The 13,819-nt window shown below is 44.6% G+C and overlaps 1 long non-coding RNA gene across 1 annotated transcript; it reads right to left on the bottom strand.

The window, feature by feature from the left end:
* Positions 1–3,317: 3,317 nt before the first annotated feature.
* On the bottom strand, positions 3,318–11,950 carry LOC125634783 (uncharacterized). The gene is made up of 3 exons (XR_012667590.1): positions 10,710–11,950; positions 9,805–10,039; positions 3,318–5,958 (listed from the first exon to the last, which is right to left on the bottom strand). It is a non-coding gene; the product is annotated as an uncharacterized LOC125634783 (long non-coding RNA).
* Between the last annotated feature and the right edge of the window lie 1,869 nt (positions 11,951–13,819).

Genomic DNA, 13,819 nt, shown 5'->3' with positions numbered 1-13,819 from the left:
CTCGTCATCTTGGTGGATCGCTTCAGCGGATGGCCCGATGCTCTGTCCCTTGTCCTGCTCCGCATCCGCGCTCTCCCAAAGGGTAAATTAGGACTTAGTCCCTTTGAAATTATGTTTAAAAGGGCATAGCCTATGAATGAAACACCGGTTCTGGCAGGGGAGTGGGAAATGGGGTGTGGCTTTTTGTCTCAGTATATGTGCTCTCTGTCTGCTGTTTTCATTTCTCTCCACAGATACACCAGACTTCCAGCCTCTTCCATTGGATGCCCCTATCCAGTCCTTGCAGCCAGGTGACTCCGTGCTTATTTGCATCTGAAAAGACGAGCTTCTCCAAGAGAAGTTGAAGGGACCCACACCATCCTGCTGGTTTCCCACACGGCGGCAAAGGCAGAAAAATACAAAAACTGAATCCATCGCTCTTGCCTGAAGGCAGTGCCTACTCCCTCATCAGTGGAACGGTGAACTGTCCAGCCCATTACCACTTTACCCTCCAACAATCTTGAACTCAAGTTATTGTTTAAAAGGATATAAACAAAGGGGGGGGGCTTGACTGAAAAGGCATATACCCCATGAAGGCCCTCATAGTGGGTGTCATTTGCCTGGTGTTCCTCATCTCTCTCTCTCTCTAAAAAAATAAATAAATAAATAAAAACTGTTAACCAAAATGTAAATACCTATAAGGCTCTAAAAATAGCCTTTGCCCGGAAATTTAATCTTTCAAACTGCTGGATATGTTCCCAAATCCCCTACCATGCAGGCAGCTTTCCTTGAAGAGCAACCCCTCACAACTGGTCTGATCTCTGCGACCAGTGGTTAAAATCAAACGCCACTCGGTTAGGGCGGGCCACCCTAGTGGCCAACTGTACTAAAAAGGCAAAGTTAAGCAGCAACAATGCTATTTGTCCCCTTCTGCAAATGCCACTATTCCTCTGTGTAATAGTTCTGGCCAAGACACAGGCGAAGGGCTTCAATATTATCCCCCCTTGGTAGCCACAGGTGACAAATTGGGCCACAATAAAATGGTAGCTAATGAACAGTCCTTTTATATCTGTGGTAACTCAGCCTACAAATGGCTACCCCACCACTGGCACGGAAGCTGTTATCTGGGATACCTTACCCCTCCCCTTCAGGCCATGGCCCAACTCCCGTCTGGCCGTCCCTGACATCGGCGATCTCTGTATGCCACCCCCATGCCCATTAGTAAGAAGGGTAGATTTGGTATGATCCTTCTCCCAGCATATAAGGTAGGTAAATTAACCAAGCTCTATTGCCAGCTCTCTGTATTCCTCACCACGTTTGCTAATAATACCTTAGCCATAGAAAAAGGTCTTAACTCAGAGCTTTATCCAACTGCGATTGCTGTCCCTGCAGAACTGTCAGGCCTTAGACTATCTTCTGGCTTCTCAGGGCGGGGTGTGTGCCCTTATTGGGAATGAATGTTGTACTTATGTCCCAGAAAATACACAGGACATTAACAAGCACATCCTGTCAGCTGAACAGGCTTTTAACCAGTGAAAAGCCTAAGAAAGAAAGCCCACTATTTTTGACTTACTTTGGGGATGGATGCCTACCCTGAGGGGAGGCATTGTTCGTCTCCTGTTCATAGGTGCAGTGTTGTGTATTTTACTCTTTTCCTGCTTGCTTGTTGCAAAGTGCTACTACGTAAAATTTGTACCTCCCGCTCCACAGAAGCCCCATTATATCCTCTTATCAATGTTTCTGATTCCTCAGCACTTAACCAATTATTGTCCTCGAAATATGAGAAAACTCAGTCGCAAGCTTGTTGAGTATTCTCAAAGGAGGGAGTTGTTGGTGACACTTGGCATCATACTAGGTAACTCGGAAGGGTGGAAGGCCATGAGCGCCGAGGAAGCTCCCCCGCGCTAGGCCCAGACAAACCAAAGCCTCTCCTTTCCTGGAACTTTCTGTAATCCTGCCAGACTATGAGGAAGCTAGTATAAAAACAGAGAGACAGAAAGCTGCAAAAACAGTTTAGAGCAGACAGCCTGCTCTCAGAGACAGCCTTTAGACAGCTCCAGCCAAGGTAAGCATATAAATAAAAAAAAATGTTTTGCACTAGCTTTCTGCAACACCGAAACAGATACAACCAAATAAGGCAGGGCTTACATAATACTAACGAGAAAACATCTAATTGGCCACTTTGGCTGTATTATTGTACAGGGCAATAGGTAATTAGTTATATATGCTTCTATAGCTAAATTAAAAAAAATATATAAACTGTATAATATAATCTGCAGTCGGGGCTGCAGGATTTAAAACAGCTGTGTCTCCCTGGGCCTGTTTGCAGCTGCGAATAAACTCTCTGCTTCTCCACCCCATTGTGATTATTGGGTAACGCACACCGGGCAACGAACCCCTACTGTTGCTTGCCTTGGGCACTCTGTGCCGGCAACAGAATAGTTTGTGCATTACTGGATAGGGTGATATTTCCCTCCTGCCTGAATAGGCCATCACTAAGACATATTATACCCTGGTGACTAATTTTTACCTCAAGTCCACAAGCATACTTTAAATATGCCTTAACTATTTATTTCCCATATATACATCACACAATGGTTATGAATCTTGACAAGTTACAAGTTTTCTGTAGATATCTTACATGTTACTCTTTATGGATAAATATACTGTAAGAAGTGTTTAGTGTAGTGAATTTGTCAGGTCTGAGGTGAGAGTTGTTTGCAAAGAAAACAGGACTTTTTGCATAGGAGCCTCTGTTGCACTTATGTATTCAACTAATTTGTTTGATTATTAAGCATTTGCATATTAGCCAAGTCAAGCAATAGTGTTTTTAGTAGCCAAGTGGAGCTCTCAGAGCCCAGTGCTGAATTTGGTTGGCAGGCACTCCTCAACAACATATATAATTGTTTGATCTGTGCCACAGCTGCAGCTTGGATGGTCTTGAAGACCCCAGCAGTGCTGATTGGCTGCACAGTCTGGAATTGTTATCCCAAAATTTTTACCGCAGCCTAGTGTGGAATTGTTATCCCAAAATTTTTACCCCAGCCACTCTAATAATGGCCTGCTTATATCTGTAAACCAATTGTCAATTTGATTTAAATTTAAACTGTCAATTTCATTTCAGTGGGTAATGGGAGGTGCCCCACCCTAGAGAAATTACCTGTTTTACCAGGGAGTTTGTCTCTGACCTACAGAGGACTGTCCAGAACAGGCTAGTTCTGTTAATCCATGGGAGGACACGAATATAGCCCTTCACTCAAAAAGTAATTCTTTGAAAACAAAGTAACATTTATTTAAACATAATATTAAATTACACTACATTTTTAGTAGTTACAAACTATATGACATAATACAATGTTGCATTTGCATTTAAAAATCATACAATAAAATGGTACAACATACCATATAAACTCTATAGCAGAACACAGTGTTGCACAATACAGCACTTAACTCTATTACAATGCAACACATGGACCCCTTTTATATATATGTATAAGGCCTTAAATAACATCACAATATTACATGTTAAACATTACCAAGTAGTGACATTCTACAAGTGGTGATCAGTCACTTGCAGAATGCATACAGTGATTTAAAATTCATCCATACACAAGCATCCAGCTTTATTAGCAATCATATGCATACATTCTTTATATTTAAAATAATGATACTTACTCCTCTTCTTAAATCCCTCTGTTATTTCTTATGGTCTTTCTGAGTAATTTCAGCTGTTTTGTTGTTATCTTCTACCTAGTTTCTCTGTCTGCTCCTTTTCCGCTCTTTGTTCTTTTCTGCTCTTCGCACCTCCTGTGGCCTGATCTTCTTTTCTCTAATTGCTGCACACCCACACTGAAGCCTGTCAGCTCTCTGCCTTATATACAGTTTTTGACTATTTCTGATTGGTTGCTCTTTCAATTCCAGTCATTAGCATATCTGTTCAGGCAGTTTTACCTATCAATCAAGCTGGACCTGATTGAGAACCTGTCTCTTACTTGGTTGACACCTCCCTTCAGGTATTTGGAGTGATCTTAATTTCACCCCAGTCACCCTTGTCCACTATTGGTCAATTTATGTTAAGCTCACCATTTTGTTTTTCAGAGGTAATATCATTGCAGTCGCCATTTTGGATTTTTCACTAAACCTGCTTTTAAACTATCACTCTTTAATCCTTATTAAAAGCCTTAAATCTATAACTAACTACATTTTATGTATGTTTAAACACTATGTTACCATCACCAATCTGCTAATTGGAACAGGTCAGATTTACTATCTTTTTCTCCCTCCCTGCCTGCTTCAGTTGTATGGCAGAGTACTGTCCTTGGTACTGCTTTTCTCACACAGGATTGAACAGCTAAAAAGCCTCTTGTATCAGAATCAGTCAAGAAGGGCCCACGGATGATGTGGCAGGTCGAAGCCGGGGGGGTGAACAGTAGAGTCTTGTGCTGAGGAACTGATTGGTGTCTGGCATTGAGCACCAGTCTTCCCGCCAAAGGGACTCGGCTGTCACGTCCTGGCATGGCAGCCTCAACCATAGTGGGTGTTGTGATGAAAGACATGCAGTTGGTTAAAATGGTTGTTGAACAAGGGCAAGCTTGTCAGCTGCAATCTTCCTCCTGATGTAAGGGGGAGCCATGTGGCTCAGAACTGAAAGCCATGGAAGACGAGTTGGTCAGATGATGCACATTGCTAAGTTGAGCTGCACGTCAACAAATCAGGTGTGTGCCAACCAACTCCATACTGGTGCACAGTACTCTGTTACTGAGTACGAAATGGCAAGGGCTGAGGTCCTTAGAGCTGGAACATCGGTTCCCCATGAAGAACCTGCCAGTCTGCTGAGAAGGTTATTGAGTGTTCTTGACCGTTGCTGCTATCTCGCTCAGGCGGCTGTTGTATGTCAGTGTTCGGTGAGAGTCACACCTAAGTAAACTGGAGTATGCTTCATGCTTCAGCCTCTTGGCATTCATTATGATGTTTAGTACCCTCTTAGCGGGTGGAAGTGGAATGTGCTAGAGACTGTCTTGCTGGTGCTAGACTGAAGGCGCCATGTCTTGCAGTAGTCAGACAGCTTTGCAGCATCGGCACTTGGGCTCTTCTCCAGCTCAGAGAAAGTTGGAGCTTGGAGCCCACAGCAGATGTCATCTGCATAGATGAATGTCTGTGACTGGGTTGGTGGCAGGTCATTGATGTATAGATTGAACACAGTTGGGGCTAGAACAGAACCCTGGGGCAACCTGTTCATCTGTTTTTTCCAAGCACTTTGTTTTCTCACCCATGTGTACCCTGAACTGTCCATCTCAGAGTAGCAGTAACCCATGGTGGAAGGACTCTTGATATTTTAATAAGTAGATCCGTGTGCCACACCATATCATATACTGCATTGAGGTCAAGGAAAATAGAGCCTGTTTTCAGATTTCTCTGAAAACTGTTTTTGATTATTGTAGTTAATGCCAATTCAGCCCCCACACAGTGGCAACCCAAGTAACAGAAGGTGCGTGGGGGTCACAGGTTGATTACACTATCATGTATTGATCATTTCCCTTAGTCCCAACCCTTGCCCAGGAATGCATTTCAGCAGTTCAGTACATGGGAGGACACAGGGAGTGTGAACTGTGTAAGTCTGGGGAGGAGCTACACAACACTTGTAGAATGCAGTTCCCTGGTTTTTGACTGTAAATGTAGTCAGAAGCCAGGATATATGGGCCATAGTAACTAGACACTGCTGCTTACATTAGAATTTATGGGAAAGTTAATTAAAAGCAACAAGGCAGTATGTACATGAACAAATGGGATTGGACTGCATATCAGTAAGCCGAAGTAAAGGGGACCTATTTGGGTGTGAATTTTGAAGACAGAACTAAGCAAAGGACTTACTTATGCATATAGATCATCCCCCCAGTGAGGAAGCGGAACAGCAGAAGGTAGTCTGAAAATGTAATTCCACATCTGAGAGCCTTTCAAACTAATTTTGTTTTCCAATTACTGTAAAAGTCAGTGTAAAGGCATTATTATTGCAAATGATAAATATGCAAAGAAACTACTTAAACTTTAATCAAACATTTTTAATAGTAAAAAGATTCCTTTATCCACCTGGGACTCAATCTTGCTCCCATTAAAATTAATGGAAATTTTGCAATATAATTCATTAGGTGCAGGAGCAGGTTGCTGCTGTGTTAGGTCTGTTTTGTACATTTTTTATATTAAGAAAGTCCTTGTGGTTCTATTGACTGTATCCCTCTGCTCTCATGTTTTCCTGGAAATGGCGGAATCCCTCTCATTGAGGCATTTAAACAGGAACAGGGCTCCTGTGAAGTTGGACTGACTTAGGCTATGTCTATACCAACAATTATGTCAGTATAACTTTTGTCACTCAGGGGTCTGAATAAACCACCTCCCTAAGTGACATAAATTCCACCAACATAAGTACCAGTGTGGACAGCGCTATGTCGGTGGGAAAGTTTCTCTTGCTGACATAGTTACTGCCACTTGTTGGGGATGGATTAATTAAGTTGACAGGAGAGCTCTCTCCCGTTGGCTTAGAGCGACTACACTAGAGAGCTTACAGCGGAGCAGCTGCACCTCTGTAAGCTCTCTAGTGTAGACATAGTCTCTAAGGAGATGCCACACTCTGAGCTGGGGATGTAATTCCCAGCTTGAGGAGACATATCCCTGCTAACGTTCTAAAAACAGAGTGTAGCCTGACCAGACCAAGGGGCAAGCGGGACTAGCCTCCGTGAGTACAATTCCATCTGAGACACCAGGTATGCAGTCAGGGCAGCTGGACCCTCCCACTGCTCACGCTGCCTTGGTGACACTATTTTCAATAAAGCAATGGGTATGTCTCCTTGGGTGGGAACTAAATCCCCCAGCTTGAAGTGTAGACATACCCTGAGGCTAGGTCTACACTACAATGTAAGCCCAGGTCTGTGGGACTCGAGCCCGCAGGGTTGGTGTTTGTAAACCTGGGTTTGAGCATCTACGTTGAATACTGAGCCTAGGTTTAGAATTTCTGGACCCAGTTCTCACACCTGATCTCATGCATCCACACTGTTCTACACAGATCTGAATCAAACCAGCCTATCTCAGGCTTCCTAGCACTCCCCCCCAGTTGTAGCCACTCTAGCCCTTTGTTTGTGGTACACTGTGGGAAAACTTGACTGTCCAACCCACGGCAATTTACAGGAAGTTATTGCAGCCCACTAACACATCCGCCTTTCGGGTCTGCATGCTCCTGGCAAACAGAGCCTGCAACACGGAAGTCATCATTTAAAGAACTTGTCCTGCTTGCATTTTCATTCCTGTGTCAGGAAACAGATTATCCATGAGATGCTGGTGGACACTTTGATAGTGTTTTCTGATCTAATGAAGATGCCTGTCGGAGAAGGATGGCAATACAGACATGGAAGACTTGAACTGTATGATGCGGCTTGGTATAGCCGCCGATACACCCTGTATAGACAGGTGCTTCTGGAAAAAGGCCACAAGCACAGACTGATGGGACACCATCATCATAATGGAGGCTTGGGATGACCAGCGCTGGCTCCAGAACTTTCTCATGAGGTAAACTACATTTCTGGTATCAGGAGGTAGCCGTGTTAGTCTGTATTCACTAAAACAACGAGGAGTCTGGTGTAACCTGAAAGACTAACAGATTTATTTGGGCATAAGCTTTCATGGGTAAAACCCCCACTTCTTTTACCCACAAAAGCTTATGCCCAAATAAATCTGATAGTCTTTAAGGTGCCACGAGACTCCTCATTGTTTTTGTGGATACAGACTAACACAGCTACCCCTCTGATACTTGGTACCATGCAAGACACTGAATTTAGCCATATGAAGTGGAAATCTATCAACTTCATGAAAAAACTCGCACAGATACATTTCTGGAGCTCTCTGAGCAGCATGGCCTCATCCTCCAGCATCAGGCACACACCTGAGGGAAGCCACGCTGGTCAGAAGTGAGTTACTCTAGCCACCTGGAAGTTGGCTACCCCAAACTGCTACAGGTCCATTGCTAACCAGTTTGGTGTTGGAAAGTCAACTGTGTGGGCTGTGGTTGTAACAGAATGCGAAACTGTACTATAGCCTTCAGCCACTAGATGGCACCACATGCAACATACCTTATCTGAGCACACCACAGATAAACCTTGGCAGAACATTAAATGATCCTTAGGGCCCTACCAAATCCACAGTCCATTCTTGTCAATTTCATGTCCAGGGGCTTTTAAATTGGTCAATTTCACAATTTCAGATTTTTATACCTGAAATTTCACAGTGTAACCATGGGAATCCCGACCCAAAATGGGATCTAGGGGGGTTGCAAAGTTGTTGTGGCGGGGTCCCAATATTAACACCCTCACTTCTGTGCTGTCTAGGCAGCAGCTTCCGAGCTTCCTGCAGTTAGAGGAGGTTCCGGGACATGGAGGTGGGTAGGATCTCCCCATGCTGCTAGGAGTGCCCCAGCCGGGGGCTCCTAGTTGCTAGTCCAAGCCAGTGACAGATTAAGGAAGGGGCCCCTGGACAATCTGGGGGCAACCTGGAAAAATGGATGCCCCAGCCCTAGAAGAAGCCCTAGGTTAGAAGCCCCAACTGGGTCACCCCAAGCCCCGACAGGAGCCCTGGGGGAAGAAGCTCCGAGCCTGGGTGCCCTGAGTTCCACCTGCAGCCGCGGGGCTGAAGCCTTGAGCCCGGGCAGCCTCGAGCCCAGACTGCCCTGAGCCCCGACTGGGGGGGCGGAAGCCCCAAGCTGCTCCGACAGGGGGAGGTGCAGAAGCCTCAAGCCCAGGTTGCCCTGGCTGTGGGACGAAGGTGAAGCTGGGAGCTCAGCTCCCAGAGTCATGCCAGGAACTGTGGGGTAGCAGGGATGGAAAGCCAGAGCCCAGCTCCTGGGCTGCTACAGTGCAGAAGTAAGGGTGTACCACCCTCATTTCTGTGCTGTCTCTGGAGATGGATCTGATCTCCCCACCAAGAGCAGCCATGCAGGGGAAGGACAAGTCCTGGAAGGACTAGCAGCTAGGAGCTCCCAGCAGCAGAGGAGATCAGATTTCATGGGGGAGGGCTGATTTCACAGTCCATGCCATGTTTTTATGGCCGTGAAATTGGCAGGGCCCTAGTGATCGTAAAGTGAATGCCCGTCTGGTGTAATTCTCTGCAGAGAAAGCTCTGTAGCCAGTCCATGTCTGGAAGAGGAGCCTGACCTGCAACCTACCTTTAGAAATGGACACAAAAAAAGACAATTAATTAAACTTCAGAATAAAAACTGCTATTCACTGTGATTTGGCAGTGCTGTAAAATATTTTCTTACAAATTATATCTATCAAAACTCCATGCACTATGAAATTAGTTCATGAAATGCCAACCTCCCACACAGTGAAAAAATCTGCAAACATTTCTGTAATGGGCATATATATGAATAAATGTATGCAAATGTATGTAGACATTCATATTTGAGAAGTGCCTACACATTTCAATTTAATCTTTGTGTGGGAGGTTGCTATTTAAGTGACTTCCTAGCATGGGGACGAATGATTTATACAGTTCATCTCACTAAAGAAGGGCAAATAAGAGCAAGGTCATAGTGAATGACTTTCTGTTGATGTTGATGCAATCTCATTACCATTCAAACAAACACATGCTCAGATATTGGGGTGATGGAAACCAACACAGAGCCCTGTGGTAGAAAAACAGCATCCATCTGAACAGACGTACCTACATTTTTATATTAGGGAACACCAAAATCTGGTGATTCATAGATTTTAAGGAAGGGACCATTAGATCATCTAGTTTGACCTCTTGTATAACACAGGGCACAGAATTTCATCCACTTACCTTTGTATTGAGCCCAAGCATAGCTTCCATAGAGGCATCCAGTCTTAGAGACATTAATAGATGGAGTTTCCATCATTTCCCTGGGTTGTTTGTTCCAATGGTCAGTCATCCTCACTGTTAAAAAACTGCCTTATTTCTAATTTGAATTTGTCTGGCTTTAACTTCCAGCCAGTGGAATAATGTTTATGACAGCAACTTCAGTGCCAACTTTTGGCTCCATCATATAATGTCATCCCTGAAAAAGGACAGATCACCTGATTCACACAATGTCCATATTGGTATTGGGATGGTTTGCAAAATGGTGTGCAATTTTCCCAGAAAAGATAGCATACGTCACATACCACATTTAGTGATAATGCTGACCTCAGCTGGAATAAAGCATGCTTGTTAGCACTTCTATACGTCCAGTCATCAGAGTGCTGTTTGGCTACTCCTGCTAAGTAAACATCATCACCCACCAAACCTCAGAAAAAGTGACCATTTAAAGATGGGTGTCAGTCCCATATGGACACAGACTATTAATAATTTATTATACATTTCATCAAACATGGTCTAACAAGTGTCTTGTTAACTCCACAGAGTTGGGTTTTTTAAAATCATTTAAAGAAACTCTCTGGGAAGGGAGCACATCCAGCAAAGTCAATACTCTTGGAAGAAGCCTATTTTGGGGAGGAATTTGAAGTGGAGATGAAATGCACCAGGTTAGGTGGGAGTGAAAGGTGACAAAGGAGATGGTTGTAAGGTCCAGCTGGAGCTAAAAGTGATGGGGGAAGAGCTGAGTGGGGAGTGACAAGAAATGCGTGGAGAGATAGGCAGGAACTAAACTCTTTAGGGCTTCACAGGCAGGGACAAGAATTTTAAATATGATACAGAAAGTGAGGGTAAACCAGTGAAAATATACCTACTTGGAGTCACCACTTTTTCCTATGCAGATTATGTGACAGTATGGATACATCGTCTTCTGTTCTGAGAGCATGGCTTCACTGCAAAGTTAATTCAAGTTATAATTCAACTTTTGTTTCTGATCTGACTCCCATCCACATACAAAAATCTCAAACTGATGGTTCTTTAAAGTCAACCTAGATTTCCTGTAGGGGATATAAAATGAAGCGTGGGTGCTGCTGATGCTTGAGCTGCTGTGTGAATGCCTCAAGAGTTCACTTGAGTACTAACAGTCCTCCAATGCCTTCCCAAAATTCCCTCTGCGGCCTTTGTTGTGTCTATCTACTTGCTCCCTTGTTCTGGACTGAGTTATCCCCAGCCAGTATAAATAGCCTGCTTCAGCATTTGGACCCCACCTTAGCAGGCGGCTCTCTGTACCTGTAATATTTGTATAGCACTGCTACTGCACTTGTTCTGATCAGATGACATCCAGGACAGCAAACTCCTAGTGTGTGTCTCACTGGCCTGAGGTTAACACCAAAGTGCTTATAAATATATGGTATGAGTCCAGCAAGCTATATGATTTAGGGTCCAGGACCACAAATTAAAAGTTGTAGGATGCTATCTTCAATAACCTAGCTGAGGAAGGGATCCACCAGACTAGAACTCAATGAAGCTAAAACCCCTGAAGAACCTGTATTGCCAGGCAAAGGACCAAAACTCCTAGTCCAGTAACTCTCCTAGAATGGCCCTGATTCTAAGAGGATCTGAACTGGATGCTCAGCAACACCCTAAATTTGGAGCTCAGATACACCCAAGGACACTTCAAGCCATGTGCATGGGCAACCAAGGACTCGGAGAAGGAGCTGGAGCCAGAGCAGCATTAACTACAGCAATTTGAGCTGAGATAGAAATGTTAGGTACTTCTGGACACTGCTGGCCTCATCCAGGACTTCCTGGACCTATTTAGAGAGGAGATGGAGGAACAGACTGGGGAGGATACAGCAGAGAAACCAGCATCACCTCAGCCTGGTAAGGGAGTGATTCACCATTGTTGTTATGGTTAGGCATATATGACAACATAAGGGAACCATCATTGCTTGTTTATGAACAAGCTCTATTACTGTAGTGGGGGATGTTTTTTCTGGAGAGTGAGCTTTTCATGCCAGTTGTAGCTTCACCTAAGGGTGGAAGAATCACCATTTCACCCCCACCCCACCTCTCCTGCCACCATGTTATCCAAAATGGATTCCCCGCGGAGGAAAATTTTTACACATGCAAGCAGTGATTGACTGCAGCGCACACTGCTGCATGTGTGCAACACAGGGAATAGTGTATTAATACAAGCTAAACAAATGTAGAAATGGATGGAACAAGCTTAGTTGCACAGTGCGTAGATAGCAGTGTTTTACTCAAACTGGCACTAGCATTATATCATTTTCAGAAGCAGTCAAAACTTTAAAAAAAAATGACACTGACCTAAGATAAAAATTGACTACATGGCCTGTGGCAGTTTTACGTTCAGAGCACTTGCAAAATTTCTCAGAAGTACAGGTCCAGTGTCTGGTTGCCAGGGTTGGAGGTGTGGATGTTGCAATGGTGTATCTATGGTGATGCTGTGCTGCTGCATCCTCGTTCAACATCCTGTTGATGTTGTCCTGATTTGTAGTCACTCTTGGGTAATGATGCAGGAGACTTTTTATGCAGCAGAAACTCCAATCTGCCAGGTTTCCTGAAGAACAACCCTCTCTCTCCCCGCACCAGTCATTAATCTGCCTATCATTGAATCATAGAATATCAGGCTTGGAAGGGACCTCAGGAGGTCATCTAGTCCAACCCTCTGCTCAAAGCAGGACCGATCCCCAATTAAATCATCCCAGCCAGGGCTTTATCAAGCCCGACCTTAAAAACTTCTAAGGAAGGAGATTCCACCACCTCCCTAGGTAATGCATTCCAGTGTTTCACCACCCTCCTAGTGAAAAAGTTTTTCCTAATATCCAACCTAAATCTCCCCCACTGCAACCTGAGACCATTACTCCTTGTTCTGTCATCTGCTACCACTGAGAACAGTCTAGAGCCATCCTCTTTGGAACCCCCCTTCAGGTAGTTGAAAGCAGCTATCAAATCCCCCCTCATTTTTCTCTTCTGTAGACTAAACATCCCCAGTTCCCACAGGCTCTCTTCATAACTCATGTGTTCCAGTCCCCTAATCATTTTTGTTGTCCTCCGCTGGCCTCTTTCCAATTTTTCCACATCCTTCTTGTAGTGTGGGGCCCAAAACTGGACACAGTACTCCAGATGAGGCCTCACCAGTGTCGAATAGAGGGGAACGATCATGTCCCTCGATCTGCTGGGAATGCCCCTACTTATACATCCCAAAATGCCATTGGCCTTCTTGGCAACAAGGGCACACTGTTGACTCATATCCAGCTTCTCATCCACTGTAACCCCTAGGTCCTTTTCCGCAGAACTACTGCCTAGCCATTCGGTCCCTAGTCTGTAGCGGTGCATTGGATTCTTCCATCCTAAGTGCAGGACTCTGCACTTGTCCTTGTTGAACCTCATCAGATTTCTTTTGGTCCAATCCTCCAATTTGTCTAGGTCCCTCTGTATCCTATCCCTACCCTCCAATGTATCTACCTCTCCTCCCAGTTTAGTGTCATCTGCAAACTTGCTGAGAGTGCAATCCACACCATCCTCCAGATCATTTATGAAGATATTGAACAGAACCGGCCCCAGGACCGACCCTTGGGGCACTCCACTTGATACTGGCTGCCAACTAGACATGGAGCCATTGATCACTACCTGTTGAGACCGATAATCTAGCCAGCTTTCTACCCACCTTATAGTCCATTCATCCAGCCCATATCTCTTTAACTTGCTGGCAAGAATACTGTGGGAGACAGTGCCAAAAGCTTTGCTAAAGTCAAGGAACAACACGTCCACTGCTGTCCCTTCATCCACAGAACCAGTTATCTCGTCATAGAAGGCAATTAGTCAGGCATGACTTGCCCTTGGTGAATCCATGCTGACTGTTCCTGATCACTTTCCTCTCCTCTAAGTGCTTCAGAATTGATTCCTTGAGGACCTGCTCCATGATTTTTCCAGGGACTGAGGTGAGGCTGACTGGCCT

Source organism: Caretta caretta, chromosome 3 (assembly GCF_965140235.1).
Source record: "Caretta caretta isolate rCarCar2 chromosome 3, rCarCar1.hap1, whole genome shotgun sequence".
NCBI classification, from domain to species: Eukaryota; Metazoa; Chordata; order Testudines; family Cheloniidae; genus Caretta; species Caretta caretta.
The sequence above is the reverse complement of the archived record's forward strand: the minus strand, read 5'-3'. Positions and strand labels throughout refer to the sequence as shown.